The sequence below is a fragment of the Ruditapes philippinarum genome, unplaced genomic scaffold (assembly GCF_026571515.1).
Source record: "Ruditapes philippinarum isolate M1 unplaced genomic scaffold, ASM2657151v2 ctg2805_1_1_1_1, whole genome shotgun sequence".
Classification (NCBI taxonomy): domain Eukaryota; kingdom Metazoa; phylum Mollusca; class Bivalvia; order Venerida; family Veneridae; genus Ruditapes; species Ruditapes philippinarum.
The window spans coordinates 111,771-129,794 of record NW_026853622.1 but is presented as its reverse complement, the minus strand read 5'-3'; the positions used below and the strand labels follow the sequence as shown (position 1 = coordinate 129,794).

The window sequence follows — 18,024 nt, the reverse complement described above, 5'->3', positions numbered from 1 at the left end:
CAACACAACCTTTTGTGGCGTTGTCATGTTTAATCTAAAACAATTCATTAAATGCAACTGTAATTCCCGTGATTTCCAAGCAAATGGGTAAGGGCGAAAGTCTATACAAATATTACAAGGTTTTCGTCTATACAGATTTGAAAGTCGTAAAATGTGCATGATGTCGTGAAAGTAAATATAGATATACTGTAAGGAATACATATTTTTCTGAAACTTTTTCATTTTCATGAAAAATAAATTAGGTTTTTATAAGGAATATTTTGAACCAAACCAAACAAAAAAATGCATTACTGCATGTCCTGCAAAAGGTTCCTGACCACCAAATTTTACTCCGATATTTTGTCTATACAGATTTCACTTGACCACATTGATATGATGTGTATCAGACTTCATTCGGTATGATCTGTCTATACAGATTTCATCAGACTTCATTCGGTATGATCTGTCTATACAGATTTCATCAGACTTCATTCGGTATGATCTGTCTATACAGATTTCACTAGACTTCATTCGGTATGATCTGTCTATACAGATTTCATTCAGTATGATCTGTCTATACAGATTTCATACAGTATGATCTGTCTATACAGATTTCATACAGCATGATCTGTCTATACAGATTTCATCACACTTCATTCGGTATGATCTGTCTATACAGATTTTAAATCAGACTACACTTGACATGATGTGTCTATACCAATTTGACTATATTTCAACCTTTATAATGTGTCTATACAGATTTCACTAGACTTCATTCGGTATGATCTGTCTATACAGATTTCACTAGATTTAATTCAATATGATCTGTCTATACAGATTTCATACAGTATGATCTGTCTATACAGATTTCATCAGACTTCATTCGGTATGATCTGTCTATACAGATTTCACTTGAGCACATTGATATGATGTGTCTATACTAATTTGACTATATTTCATCCTATATAATGTGTCTATACAGATTTCACTAGACTTCATTCGGTATGATCTGTCTATACAGATTTCCACTAGATTTTATCAATATGATCTGTCTATACAGATTTCATACTGTATGATCTGTCTATACACTCACAGATTTCATCAGACTTCATTCGGTATGATCTGTCTATACAGATTTCACTAGATTTCATTCAGTATGATCTGTCTATACAGATTTCATACAGTATGATCTGTCTATACAGATTTCATCAGACTTCATTCGGTATGATCTGTCTATACAGATTTCATTAGACTTCATTCGGTATGATCTGTCTATACAGATTTCATTAGACTTCATTCGGTATGATCTGTCTATACAGATTTCACTAGACTTTATTCAATATGATCTGTCTATACAGATTTCACTAGACTTTATTCAATATGATCTGTCTATACAGATTTCAACAGACTTCATTCGGTATGATCTGTCTATACAGATTTCATCACACTTCATTCGGTATGATCTGTCTATACAGATTTCATACAGTATGATCTGTCTATACAGATTTCAACAGACTTCATTTGGTATGATCTGTCTATACAGATTTCACTAGACTTTATTCAATATGATCTGTCTATACAGATTTCAACAGACTTCATTCGGTATGATCTGTCTATACAGATTTCATCACACTTCATTCGGTATGATCTGTCTATACAGATTTCATACAGTATGATCTGTCTATACAGATTTCAACAGACTTCATTTGGTATGATCTGTCTATACAGATTTCACTAGATTTCATTCATTATGATCTGTCTATACAGATTTCAATCAGTATGATCTGTCTATACAGATTTCACTAGATTTCATTCAGTATGATCTGTCTATACAGATTTCACTAGACTTCATTCGGTATGATCTGTCTATACAGATTTCATCAGACTTCATTCGGTATGATCTGTCTATACAGATTTCATTAGACTTCATTCGGTATGATCTGTCTATACAGATTTCACTAGACTTTATTCAATATGATCTGTCTATACAGATTTCAACAGACTTCATTCGGTATGATCTGTCTATACAGATTTCACTAGACTTCACTGGGTATGATCTGTCTATACAGATTTCATACAGTATGATCTGTCTATACAGATTTGAACAGACTTCATTTGGTATGATCTGTCTATACAGATTTCACCGATTTAATTTGTTATGATCTGTCTATACAGATTTCACCAGATTTGTTATGATCTGTCTATACAGATTTCACTAGACATCATTTGGTATGATCTGTCTATACAGATTTCACTTGACATGATGTGTCTATACCAATTTGACTATTTTTCAACCTTTATAATGTGTCTATACAGATTTCACTATTACTTCATTCTGTATGATCTGTCTATACAGATTTCATTCATTATGATCTGTCTATACAGATTTCACTTGACATGATGTGTCTATACCAATTTGACTATTTTTCAACCTTTATAATGTGTCTATACAGATTTCACTATTACTTCATTCTGTATGATCTGTCTATACAGATTTCATTCATTATGATCTGTCTATACAGATTTCACTAGTATTCATTGGGTATGATCTGTCTATACAGATTTCACCAGATTTAATTCGTTATGATCTGTCTATACAGATTTCACTAGACTTTATTCATTATGATCTGTCTGTACAGATTTCACCAGACTTCATTTTTTTATGATCTGTCTTATTATACAGATTTCACAAGACTTTATTATGATGTGTCTATACAGATCTAACCAGACTTCAATCAGTATGATCTGTCTTTACAGGTTTCAGATTTCACTGGACATGATGTGTCTATACCAATTTGACTTTATTCTATCTGTATGATGTGCCTATTCACATTTTGCTTGACTTTGTTTGGTATGAATCTTAAAATTTACCATTTTCATAAGTAACATCTTTTTTGAATATTTAATTGTGTAACAAAGATATATAAGGTCATCTCCATAAAAGTTCTGGTAGGAGCAAATCATGTTCATCTAAAATTGCAAGAACTTTTCAAAACTACATTGCTACTACAGACCAAGACAATTTTAATTTCTTAGTGTCAACATAAAAGTGGAAATTCCCTCTACACTATTTATAACAGTTGTATATCTTAGTTCACTCCCTGAAAGAGTAAGTCATAGCAGTACCAAACCTTGACCACAGGAAAGAAAAGACAAAACAATTAACAGCTGTAATATAGTTTTATTTTGTACTTCATGGTCTTATAAGTAACTCATGACACTCATTGATACATGTATTGCTAATAGATGCTCACACAGGACATCAATATTATATCAAGCAAAAAGCCAAAAATGGAAATTACATAAAATGATATTAATGAGGAAAAAAAACAATTGTGAAGCAACACCTGGTCTTTCCACAGAAAAGAACATCACCCAAAAAAGTAATTTAACCTTGTACATGGTTATTCATTGGAAAACGATAAGCAAAAACATTTTGTACTTTCATTCAGCCAAACATCTGTTTCTTCTCCCAGTATGTTTGTGTACATACTACATGCCACTTGCCCCTCACCTCTGTGGGTTCGAATCCCGACAGGGACTTTGGATTCTTTCATGTGAGGAAGCTATCAAGCTAGCTAACGGAACGTCGGTGGTCCCACTCAGGTACCCGTTCGTGCCTGAAATAATGCACGGAAGGGCACCTGAGGTCTTCCTCCAACAGTAAAGCTGGAACGTCGCGATATGACCTATACTGTGTCGATGTGACGTAAAAACCCAAAACAAACAAACAAACAAACATACTACATGACAAGTTAACATATTGATGGCTGAAGCAACACTGGTCTAACTTAAAATTTCTTCAAAAATTACTTTTGTACATTTTTAGCCTAAATTGCATGAAATACACAAGTAAATAAAATATTAGAAATAATCGTGAAATTTTATTGTTTTTATTTACCACTTGGAAAATATTAAATACAAAAACTAAGAATGATAGAGGAAAGAGAAATGTAACAAATTACTGTAATTGGAATATGGGGAAAAATATATTAAAAAATGTCACAAAATTTGAGTACTTGTATGGTGGACAAAGCTATAGATACAAGTGCCATGCCATGTTTAATTATAAAGAGCTGCAAAAGCTTTTCTTTGACAACTTAGAGATATCACCTTACTTAATGCAAAAATGTTCTAAAAGTTAATTAGGATTATACTTGAAAACCTGACTTGCAATATTTTTTCAGATTATCAATTTATTGATGCTATAAACATTAAATAAAAACATATAATTCTATGAAAGTATTGGATTTGAATTTGCAACCAAGCACAGACTGATATCAACTGACACACAACTGTGCCAGCTAGTTTATATGGGTATACACTCTTTGCAGCTTGGACAATAAGACCCTTCCAACCATGTTGGCAATTAAGTGTGTGGTTCGATCATCTGGCAAGGGTGCCTGCAGATCTGGTCTACACTGGTCAACATGGCCTGAAACGTTTGTTTCCAGCACTATTAGGGTTCAACCAGTATTTCGTAGAGTTTGTTAAGAAAAAAGTTCAACAAGTCTACAATTAATGCTAATAGAACATTATCATATGTTTGACATCACAGGATTGTAATAAAGTCATTACAAAAAAATTATTATACACTAGTGTAATAAAGATTTGACGTCAATGTCGTTTAAAGTATTGGAAGTGTTGATTAAGTTGGCTTGTTAAAATAGTAAAAGAAAGAATAATTTTCAATGTTTTGACAGGAAAATCTAACATGTGATAAAAGAATATTACATTTGTGACTTTCCAAATTGCATTAATTAAAACTTTTAAAATGCTCGACAGAGCCTCACATTTTATTTTCTTTATTCAACTTATATGATAAATTCAATATGAAAATACAATTATGTCATATCCTCCATGTAAATGCATACTACTACTTGAATGTTACTTATGTGTCTGATAATTTTTGTGCCGTGACACAAACGACTAGACTCTCTTTATCTTAATAGGACGCTTCTGGGTAAAAATGTCACTCCATTCAATCGACCCTTTCTTGTTTGTAGTTTGGTTTTCTTTGAATCACCTGTAAAAAAAATGACAAAACTTTACTTTACTCTGCATTTAAAGCAACATTTATAACATTGTTTCTACCAAAATTGTGATCACTTAAATAAATGCACAAATTTTTAACTTAAATTCGGGCACAAAGTGTTCAATTTTGGTTAAGGCTTTCTTCCCAAGCATGTAGTGCTTTGTTATTTTTAGATTTAATGTACAGTCAAACCTGTAAGTAAAGACCACTCATGGGAATGGCAAAATGTGTTATTGATTTACTTGTCAGTCTTTATCACTTACGGACGTTTTTGGAAGTTTTCATATAGACATATAGGCAAAATTAAAACTGTTCAATAGAATTTCTTTAAACTTGGCATGTAAGATGTTGTTAGAATATGATAACAGAAACATTTTAAGCGAAAAAAAAAATTCTCGTTTTTTAAGTCATCTGCCTTTGAAATGGACTTTTTTGTTAAATTCAAGGGCAGATAATTTACAATGAAGAGAATTAATACATTTTTTTTCTTATTTTTCATCAAGCTTACCTTCATTTTAGTTGATATGCAAAATTTCAAGAAAAAATTTAGAGTGGGTAGTTTTTATTCCCACTTCTTCTGTGCATTTTTTCTTAAAAAATGGCCTGTTTTTTAAGGATTTAAAGTACCTTTATTTTCATTGAAAAAAAGTTAATGGAAACAATGTAAGGAATTGCATATTATTATGTATTGTACTCAAAAATAAAAAGAAAAGCATAAACCAGAAGTAAAAACAAGAATTCATTTGAGTATTTGTATAAGTTATCTGCCCTTGAAATGACCTCAAATAAGTAGAAAAGTCTGACAATTCCCTTGAGACGTTTTAGGAAAGCATTTTCAGGGAAGGTTCTGTTGAAATAATAAATATGTGAAATGCTATTTAGTTTGGTCTTTTAAGTTAAATATGTCTCAAAATTTATTGTCACTGAATAGGGACATCACTGAGGTGGCAGGATGACTGACTAAATTGACTACAAATCTAATAATGTTTCTAAGTTCTGACATTCTGAAGTTGGTCGGTAAGATATAATTCAACCTTTAAGATAAGTTTTCAGAAATGTGCAGAGTTTGTGCTATATGTTGTATGATAATGAAGTTAAGGAAAAATACATACTTAGTTGAATGTTACGCGGCTTTGTTTTGGATTTGTTAAGAAATTGTGTACAATAGTCTTCAAGCCTCGCTGTAATCACTGTCTGGAAAAAACTTGTAAAATTGCACATCGGAGTACCTCTGTGTTGCACTGCTCTACTACGCTTGAATGGAAGAGAAAAATATTGTTTAAACAATTTATTGTGGGTAAAGGGTTTGATGCTACTTCCAACAACAATTTAGTCATATCACGACAGCAGTAAATACTTGCCCTGCTACAAAGTTTACCAGGTATACTAGTAAATATTAACTTGCACTACAGAATTTTAATATTGGTTAATGTCACATATAATAATGCAATACATGGCACCAAAGTAAATATTAAAGGCCAGGAGGTCTTCTGCACAAAAAAGCATTTAGCCATCCCCAACAGTAGAGACTTGTGAATAATTCCATTGTTCAAATTGAATATTATATTAAAGTCATGAAAATGTAGACTTCTTCATGTTTCCAATGTTTTTTTTTTAAAAATATTTCTGACTGTATTGTTATTTAAAAACAATTATTGGAATCCTATCAAGTTATATTCACTGATAGACATGACAATATGTATAATATCAATTTAGTATCAAATCTGAAGAATCCATTTCATATATAAACATGTGTATACATGTACATGTACCTTGTTAGAACCTGAGCTCCTTAATTTCACTGAAGCATTCATACTATCCCTCTGTCCACCTGCAACACATGGGAGATAAATGCTATAATACTTCAATAGTAAGTAAATAACAAATATTTACATTAAAATAAGCAACTTCTCATTTCATAATTATATGAATGATAAAGAGACACTGTTCCATGGGTTTTAAATCGAGCTAAAAATGATTATGTTACTTAAAATATGGAATTTAAAATTGCATACACAACCCTAACCCAAGTCTAGCACTGCTGCAAACATAGACTTGCAAAGGATAAAATTCCTCCAGTTATTCAAATAATCTTAAGTTCGAATACATTTAATATGAATACAAACTTTTAGATTTGTCCTCAGCTATACAGGTGTCAGAGGTTCTAGAGGTATGACCTTGTAGACATGGTGTTGGCTTACTTGATGGGTTTGATCTGCATACATCTCTCTGAAAGCAGTACAAATTTATTTACAGATAATTTAAATTTGCATTCTGTAGGCCTACATATGATTGATAAATACAATTATTCACAATAAAGTAATGAAAATATGTGTGTAATGTAATCTATTATAGCTCATATGATTTATTAACTATATTGCCTTATGTGGCATCAGAAGGTAACACTCTGTAATGTCCCATGCAAACAACTTATATGGCACCAGACAGTATTGAACAAGATATAACAATGGTCGTAGGACAGGGCGGACTGTGAGACAGGGCAAACCATACCAGGACGGACCATATGTTTGGAAAGGGCGGACCATATCTTGGAAAGGGCGGACCATGACTCGAGATGAGGTGGACCATAATTAATTTCAAATTTAATACTGCTATTTCATTTATTTTATTTTTTTATCTTTTAATATCAATGTTATCAAAAACAAAAAAATGTTTAAAAAAATAAATTAATATAATTTTATACTAGTACATGTATACAATGTATATTACTGTGAATACTTAGAGTATTAACATTTACAGTTCCCTTGCAATTATAAGTATAAAATAGGTAGGGTAAGATAGTGGGAATGGATTGAAAAAATCTTATAAGTAAAACATATTTTCGTTCTGCACTGAAGTTAATAAACTTGACAAAATTACTTTAATTGTAATATTTTTTTATATAATACATTCATAACATTTAAGTTTTATAAAGGAAAAATGATTATTTATATTAGTTCATTCCTTACTAACTATAGGACAACCAAGAATAGTTTAAATACAATTCTAACACAACCCGCATTTTTCCCTATTGAACATAGAAGAAACGAAAGTGTGTGTTATCATGCTATAAAATCACTGTTTCATGTTCTATATTTAGACATGTGAAGTAATCATTATAGACGTGACATAACCACTAACAAGAGCTGTCTGTAGGACAGCACGCTCGACTATTCTAAGTGCTTGATAGTAAAAGAGCCTTGATATTGTTAAATTTTTTAAGTTCACAAAAGGGCTAATTTTTTTTTATAAATTCATGTTATAGGCCTTAGAGAGAGTCTAATTATACAGAATTGGCTTGACTATTAGGAAGGTAATGTCACAAGGGTTTTTTATTGAGTATAATAATACTAATTACCTATGAATACATAAATTTGACAGAAAAGGTACAAAGGCTTGTTATTAAGATGTTTTATCAAGTAAATCACTACTTTATTATTATGAATGCATAAAATTGTCCCAAAAAAGGCACAAACCCTTCAGTAGTTATTGCGATAACAGCTTACAAGCAAAACTTTACCATGAATTTCTAAGTTGAAAAAGGGGAGAAAAGTCAGCCTAAATGCAAGATAGAATTATGGATCTTTGTCAGTGACCTACAATTATGACCCTAAATGCATATGTGAAGTTTTAAATAAATATCTTTAATAGTTATTGAGATATGTAAAACTTGCATGTAAACATTAACCAAGAAACTAAGTAGAAAAGGGGATATGAATCAGCCTTAATGCAAGATAGAGTTATGGAACTTGGTCAGTGACATACAATTATGACCCTCCAATTATGACCCTAAGTGCATGTGTAAAGTTTCAAGTAAATATCTTTGAAGACCGTTAACCTTTAACCAAAATTTCTAAGTTTCAAAGGGGCAAATAATTCTGCAAATATTGCAGACAGAGTTATGCAATTTTGCAAACTGATGTACATTGTTACTATAAATAAGTATTTTAAATTTCAATTGATTATCTCAAGCAATAATTGAGATATTTGACTTTACAAAAAACTTTAACCAAAATTTCTAAGTTCCAAAGGGGCATAATTCTGTCAATATGGTAGGCAGAGTTATCCAACTTGTCAATCTGATGTACATTGTTACTATAAATAAGTATTGTAAGTTTCAATTGAATATCTCCAGCAATAATTGAGATATTTGACTTTACAAAAAACTTTAACCAAAATTTCTAAGTTAAAAAGGGGCATTATTCTGTCAATATTGTAGGCAGAGTTATCCAACTTGTCAATCTGATGTACCTTGTTACTATAAATAAGTATTGTAAGTTTCAATTGAATATCTCAAGCAATAATTGAGATATTTGACTTTACAAAAAAACTTTAACCAAAATTTCTAAGTTAAAAAGGGGCATAATTCTGTCAATATTGTAGGCAGAGTTATCCAACTTGGCAATCTGATGTACCTTGTTACTATAAATAAGTATTGTAAGTTTCAATTGAATATCTCAAGTAATAATTGAGATATTTGACTTTACAAAAAACTTTAACCAACGCAGACGCCGACGCGGACGCCGACGCCGGGGCGACTACAATAGCTCTCATATTCTTCGAATAGTCGAGCTAAAAATGTGACGTGCTGACAATAAGTACGGACACAAATCAGGCGCAATTTAGCTAATTATCATGCACGGGCAGCATTTATTTGTTGATGTCGTGTTAGAATCGAAATAATATATCCAAATCGGTGATTTTATTGCTTGATAACATCACTGTTTGTCGTTCGGATGCGCATCATTATATCACTCGGGCTACGCCCTCGTGATATAATTCCCCGCATCCGAACTCCAAACAGTGATGTTATTGAGCAATAAAATCACAGTTTGGGATATATTATTTTTTATTGGTCAATGTATATCAATTTGCTAAACAGACAGCATCTTAAAGTTCATGATGTAAACTAACTTGTCAAAGGAATCAAAATTGAAGGAAGTCAACCACGAGAAAGGAGTCAAAAAAGATAAAATATTTCCACCAAAAAAAAAATAATTCTGGATAGGTGCGCAATTTTGTTTGTAATTCCAGACCGCCTCGTCTTGAGTCAGGGTCCGCCCTGTCCCAAAATATGGTCTGCCCCATCCAAACATACGGTCCACCCTGTCTCACGGTCCGCCCTGTCCGTAATTCATAACAATATAACACAAATCCATTTTTTTCCATTTTTATCTTTTCTATATTTTGATATTAAATGAATAACAAGATTAAACAAATGTTTATGTCAAATCAATCATTCAATGCGACTAACACCTTTGTTTCACTCATTCGCAAAAATCATTAGAGAGGGTAACCCGGTCATGTTGCCCTAAGCCGCTTGATAATTGCAAAGGCCGGTGTAAACAATGTCTTTGACGTCACAAGATCAAGATTCACATTTAAGTTTTAACTGCAAATTGCATATAAGAAACTAAGGTCGTAAGGGAAGTAACTCATACTATCTGAACCCCATCTGCGAATTATGATGAACGATGATTGTCGTGATTATGACAAGTAAGAGATTCAACAATATTATTTTATCACAAAACGTCAAAAGACTGTCTATGCGCAATTGGCGCAAAGATATAAACTGATAAAGATGTTAGCTTTAATCTTGTAAAAAGAAACCTTTTAACATAATAACAAAAATATAACAAAATAACCATACCAAGACTTCTGAAACCCTTTGGTCACATATCCTCGATGATATCTAACACTGTATTCCCTTTCATACTCGTCTAGTTGAAAACATCGGCTGGCGGCCATTTTCCGGATGTTTTTGCTGAAAATCGTTCTGTCAGACGGTTTACGGCAGATAAATTTGTATAGACAAGGGGCATGAAATCTGTATAGACTTTCGCTTTAACGAAGCAAATGTTTTCAACTTCCCCAATTAGACGGTTATCATAAGAACTTTAAATGCGTGATTATAGATTTCCGATGGGTGGCAGAATGCTATAGTATTTAGCCGATCTTTGTAAAGTAGGAAGGCTCCAGATAATCTTTAAATCTGCATTAAATTTGAATTAAAATACATAAAGATGTATATGGAAATTTTAGTTGATAATCATATAAACATAGCCTGTACAGTAAAAACAACTGAATGCTCGGACTTCTACTCATGGCAGGCCATATTTTTTTCATTTTGCCCTATTAAGCCTCGGAGTAATGGTATCTGATAATACTGTTTTATTACATGCTTTTTGATAGTTTATATAAATATATCAGTGAATTAAAACTGATAATTCACTGTTTGAAACAGTGAAATTATCAATTTGATAATTTCACTGTTTTGAATTTTAGCCCCTTACGTTGTTTCAATGAAATACCAGCGTACACAGAACTGGAAACCAACTTAATAACGTGACGTCGTAAATAACGTCACGTTGTATAATTATTTGGCGCGCTATTCATTTATTCTTAGGTAAAAATGTCCTTTTAAACGTTTGATTGCATGTAATAAATTTGTTTAGTTTAGTGTAATATTGAAATATATTTCACCTCGTGAACACCAAAAGTTCACATTTCACTCGTGGCTGCGCCACTCGTGAAATATACCTTTTGGTGCTCACTCGGTGAAATATATTCCGATCTTACACTGAACTTAACAAATATCCTCTATATAATTGACGTAGAACATTGAAATGTACTCCACACAATATGTTATATGGCAACATGTCATAAGCGTTCACTTTGAACAGAGTATTTATTTTTGAGTCTAAATGTGGTGAAAGCTTGGAACTTATTTGAACCACTTCCGTTTCCTTGAACTGACCAGAAATGATACATAAGTAAAAAAAGGAATATTCACGAAACCTTTTTTATACAGAGAGCAACAACCCGTGCACCTTAATTTCGGCGGCGAGCATATTAATAAAAAATGTTAATTTAAAAATTCTTGTGGCATCTCGTAAAAGCCATAAAAACATTGATCAACCACAATTTTAAAGAAATACGAAGACTGTTAAATTGTACAACAGAATTCGACTGCCTGTCGTTGAATAAAGAGTTTTATCAAAGCCGATTAATTGACTATATAGTACCTTTATTGCCAAATTGTCATATCAAGTCAATAAAGTGCTGAAATATATTTGTACTTTTGAAAATCACCTTTACATGCCATACAAGAAAAAAAAAAGATTTTGTTATAACGATTCATAAACACATATATAACCTGCATGGGTGTCAGTTTTTATCATGTTTACTGCATGCGTAAATATTATGCCTTCAAAATAAATCCTGCAAAAGTATCCTGCGGAAAAACAAAATTTGCATTAGAAGGGGCATAACTCTGTCAATGAAAAGTTGATTGCTGCGAAACTTAACCTGTGTTATGATATATATTTAAAATTACATACTAATTTTTTACCCCCTTTTCATTAAAATTCGGGCAAAAGTTTTTTCCCGGGGAAAACCAAATTTAAATCAAAGGACAAAACCGGAGGGATAAAATTTTTTTGTTTTCTGTAAAAAAATTACCAGAATTTTTCTTTGGCTTTTGTAACAGAAAAAAAATTTAAAATTTGCTTTGTTTCCCACCAAAAATTGAAGAAAAATCAAACTTTGGAAAATTTGAAAATTAAAGAGTTTAAAAAAAAAAAAGTAAAAGTTTTTCAAATTATAGTAAAAAGGAGGGTTTTGGGCATTTCAGCCCTAAATTTTTCCAATATTTACCCAAAATTTCTTTTTGAAAGATAACGCTGTAAGAACAAATAATTTGCTTTTTTTGCCCTTTTTTTGGTTTTTTAGTTGAATAAAAGGTGTTTTTCCCAATTGTAAAAATTTTTATTTTTCACTTAAAAAATTTAAAAACCCCCATTTAAAATTGGGGGCGGGGGAGGGGTTTTTTTAAGGGGTTTGAGTCCTCGGGAATTGAAACCCACCTTTTTAAAAACCCTAGGGTGATCGTAAGGGCGACTAAATAGTTTTTCCGATTTTTTTTAAGTCTACACATTTTTTAGCTCCCAAGGTAGGTTTTTTTTTAAACCCCGGGGTGTTGCTTTAAAGCTTTTTTTTAAACCCTAAGGGTTTAAAGCCAAACATCTTCCTGTTTTCGGGCACATAATTGACCTAAATCGTGTGGGATGCGCCGTAAACAAAACCAAAACCCAGAAAAAAACTTTCCCATTTTTTTCATTGTTGAAAAATTTTTCATTAAAACTTTACAAAATGAATTGGGGGTTCATTTGCTGCTTTTGATATGATAGTAGAAATAATGCCTCCAAATTTTCAACAAAATCACCACATAGTAACAACTCTTGATTATATTAATAACAATTAAAACTTTAGAGGATAATTAGTATAATGCCTTTGAATGTCGTAAAATTTTTACTCAAGGGATGCCATTTTATGAATCATAAAGACCCTAAACATTAAGCAAACAGAAATCAAGAGTTATGGGGCTGTAGTTTTGTTAACGGCTTTGGGTTTTTGATGTGTTTCATCGAGTAGCAACTACTTCGGCCTTTCCGTTAAACCTCACGAATATTCCGACAGGTGATTCATATTTGATTTAGCCGAAATATAGCCATACGAGTTCAAACCTAACGTTTACATCCTTTTAAATTGCATTGTAATTTTTGAATAAGGGAGAACAATCAAACACTAGAAAACTAATAATTCTTCGTAGTTACATTCCTTACTCTGTTTAATTATTCAAACAATATGCTACATTATTTACTGGAATTATAAAGAGAATTTCAGTGCCTCAAAGATATTAACAATTTAGAAAAAAACACACACACAAATGAATGGGAATGTGTAACAAGACGGCCATGATGGCCTGAGATACACTGCTCGAAAAGGTCAAAAAGATAGTAGAAGATAGGAAGATGTACAAGATAGTAATTATAGGACATAACGGATTGTCATTTTTGGTTTCCAAGCCTGCATTTTTCTCAAAATATAGTCAATAGATGTCCGCAAGGCAATATTGTAATGCCAATTCAAAAGCTTGTAAAACATTGAAAGACTTGAAATGATAAGTGTCTTTTTTATAATTGTCTTTACATAAACTAAGGACTAAGGGAATTTAATTTTAGTATAACTTTTGTAGGAAACAAATGATACTGCATACCAAAAACACGTTTATGCTTTATATTATTAAAGAATTCGTGAAAAAAGAATTTTAAAAGACAGTTTTTATCCTATAAGTCTTTCAAATTATTTGAAACACCAAGAGGCGGGACCTTTTTTTTGACTCAAAAAGCCATAACATATATACAATTTTAAATAAGACCATTTCACTAGAACAATTGTTACATGCTCGTAAGCATTGCAGTTGCATCGGAAAGAAAGAGAAAATGATTTTTCCCTCTATTTAAGTCTATTTAAACTAAGTGACTCCCAGTGAAGGAAAATTTTGACCCAGGGGGCATGGTTAACAAAACCATGAAATTTGATAGCATTCATAGAGTTGCAGTCAATAAAGACCGTCACCCGAATTGTTCTTGAATGTTTTTTGGACAGGGATGTTCAGAGAAATCTATAAAGCTATAAGTTTTAAGACAAAGAAGTCCATTCAGCTCAAACCAATAAAAAAGTACACTTAAGATATTTCAAGAAATCACCATTTAGCTAAAAATTTTATTCGGTATTGAAATAAGCGGCAAACGGCATTAATGATATCAAAATTATAATTGGGTTTTTGAATTATCAAAATATCTATGCTTTCTTCAGAACTGAATTCATATGTTAAATTTATGTTTGTGCACTTGCAGTATACAACTCTTTTGAAAGAATATCGTATGTGGTTTTGTTGGGCAGAAATGCTAGACGCAAATGCTATATAAAGCAGACATAACGTCTCTGAGAATAAATGGCATGACTTTTATAAATTGCCATAGTGCTGATAACACAGGGTATTATTTCTTTATTTTGACTATATTCAGACAATATTTTAAATTACATTGTTGGTATTTTGCCCCATGGGCTACATATTTAGACTTCATTAACACTTTTGGTATAAATGATATGACACATTTATACTTTTTTTGTTCATATATATTTCAACATTAAATGTCTTGCAATTCCCCACTTTGGAGCTCATTCAATCAAGTAAATGTCTGCAGCTAACTCCGTGCCATTTGAATAATTAGATTGAGAAATTTGGAGAGGCAAAAATGTGTTATTTTGTGTGGTATTTAGTCATTATTTGACATTTTCCTGACAATTATTCATACAACACTTAAATAATTGCTGCTCTCGTTATATATTTCATGAATCTTTCACGAAACCTTTAATAGTTTTAAAAAGTGTTAACAGTATTGGACGAAATCAACTTAAATATTGATACTTTGGAAAACAGTCACAAAAATCTAATATCGTAAAAAACGATTCTCCTAAAATTCTAAAGTTATAGATGAATTGAAAATATTGGAACATTCGTTTACAATTATGAATTTGGCATTTGTAATGGTACACGTTCTTCTCATTTGTAAAAATTGTAATGGAATGTATGAATATTTAAATCACACGACATATTATTATGGAACAGAAGGAACGCCAGTTTCAACAGGGATTACGAATGAAACAACAGTTACTGCTGATTATAATTCATCATATTTTAATCAGGTCATAGAACTAACTCCATATGAAATAGAGCAATACTTAAATCAGGATATGACGAAACAGTTTTTGTCACAATTTCCACACAAATACCAGCGGGACATTCTGAGACATTAACTAAAAACGTCTTTTATAAAGTTGTGGGGTTTTTTCATTGAAGGAAAAAAATTTTGGCCCCGTTTTTGCTTGGAATGCAGTTGTCATTTTATCAAAATTTTTGGGAAATTAAAAATGTTGTCCTGATAGTTCTTTTTTAATATTTAATGAATAAAACCTTTTCCTCAAACATTCAGGATTTTTTTTAAATTTTTCACCAAAAGGGAAAATTTAGAAAAAAGGTTTGGGTTTTCCAAACTGCATTTTTTCAAAAAACAACTATTTTATAACTCTTTGGGGGTTTTTGGTTTCCCTTTTTCTTGCCATTTTGGAAGGGAAAAAAAGGAAATTTAAAAATAAAATGCTCAAAAAAGTATTAATAATGGGGCACATTTTTGAATTAAAAGGGACACTTTTCCCTTTGTCTTTCCACAAAAAAAATAAACGGGAAACCGGGAACAAGTTTTGGGGCATTCTTTTTATAATGTATCGGTTGATTATTCAAAAATTAAAAAGAGTTTTTATCTCAGAAAATTCGTATATACAATTTGTTAAAGAAATTTTAACACGGCTATTTAAATGACATTTGGCTTGTAATGAAAACATTTGCTGTTGAATCTTTCAAAAATTAAATTTTTTTTCCAGAAAAGGCACGACGAAATAAAACGGGAAACATTCGAAGAACTGATGTTCTAATCTATAAATCACCGTTTTGTTAATGAAACCCTTCCAAAATTTTATTTTGGGAAAGTTTTTGGAAAATAGAATTTTGAATTTTTTCGTTAACATTTGGTATGGCTTGTATCCGAAAGGTTCAGCGGATTTATGCATTTTCTGGTCTGATGAATGTTAAGCCCGCCTAATCAAGACACAGTAGAGTGCGGAGAATTATCAACTTTATGACAGCTTATCGGTGAGTAAATTTTTTATCAAAATCATAAAGAAGGTCTTGCTGAAATAAGATTGCAAAGTTCTCAAATTCTTAGCTCATGGCAATTTTTACTGGGAAGTCAATATGTTTTGGCTTTGGCATCTTCTTATGCATGAAGTAACTAATTTAACTAATGATGGAAATGTGTTTCCGGTCGTAATAATTCAGTCATGTTGAATACCCTGACCGTTTCCCATGGTTTTTAGGATCAATTGTTATATAACATCATAAGGACTAACAAGTAAATATTTCTTTATGACTTTCATTTAACAAAGCATAAATAAATAAATATATAAAAATGGTTTTTATAAAAATTGACTGTGCTGTGTTATGCGATTTGAAAGATGTTCAACAATGTTCATTATAAACATATATAGGAAGATTGTGGACGAAGTGTCTCCCATTTTATTATTATACATGGTTCATTGAATACCTATTATAGACATATATGAGTGAAATGTTTCACAATACGTTTGAATAACTACCAGATTGTATTAGGTAAATTTGGTTGATATTTAAATACATTTGTTTTTGTAAATATTTTATCAAACATCCTTCCAGAAAAGTTTTATCAGCTGATTAAATGCCCATTAATTATACCCCAGAAATGCATTTTTCAAAGCTTTTTTTTATTCCTTTGTGTCCGGTTATCTTTTCCAAAAAGTTACTCATTGGCCAATTACCAGAGCTACCTTTTTCTTCTGTTGCTTTTTGGCAATGAGTACAGAACTGATTTAGTGATTTAGTATTTTATAAAGAAGCCAAAATGCTACTTTGTTTACATTTTGCTACTTTTATGACCAATATTTTCACTTTCAGCACTACCTTCTTCTATTGATATGCATCTTACATGCTCTTAAACCAAAAGCTAAACGTTATAAAACTCATATTTATCCTTTTTACAAAAGGAAACAGTTATTCGTTTCAGAGGCATGATGTGCCTTTAAATATAATACTTGGTTTTTTCTTTATTCAAGACGTTTTACTTCAGACAATGATTCGCTTTTAATTATTTACAATCGATACTTTGAAAATTAAAGTTGTATAAAATTCCCATTTCAAATATTAAGTATTATCATACCCATATAAAAAAGAGGTAATTTTATTTTATTTTTGCAGGGTGTCTGCAAAAACATATGGTGTTCAAGTATAACTGTGCTAGAAAATGGTAAATGTGTGGACCATGTCGGGAAACTGAGAAACGTGTCCTACATAGCATTTATAAAAATGAAACCAATCAATTCCCTGAAGATTTTGGGACGGCTTTGTGTCTGGATCGGATTTTTTATTTTCATGGCGTGGTTTTTTCAAAGATGGTAATTTGTGCGTTTTTTCCCAAGCAGTAAAAAAAAATGTAATTTTTAGTAAAAACCTGTTTCCCAAGTGTGTTTAAATTTTGGGTGCAACGGGTTCAATCCCATGTTACTGAAAAGTC

General features: G+C 31.5%; 1 long non-coding RNA gene across 1 annotated transcript; it reads right to left on the bottom strand.

The window, feature by feature from the left end:
- Window positions 1-4,990: 4,990 nt before the first annotated feature.
- LOC132737386 (uncharacterized) lies at window positions 4,991-10,860 on the bottom strand. Its single transcript, XR_009626729.1, has 5 exons — window positions 10,665-10,860; window positions 7,141-7,243; window positions 6,787-6,845; window positions 6,127-6,268; window positions 4,991-5,005 (listed from the first exon to the last, which is right to left on the bottom strand). It is a non-coding gene; the product is annotated as an uncharacterized LOC132737386 (long non-coding RNA).
- Between the last annotated feature and the right edge of the window lie 7,164 nt (window positions 10,861-18,024).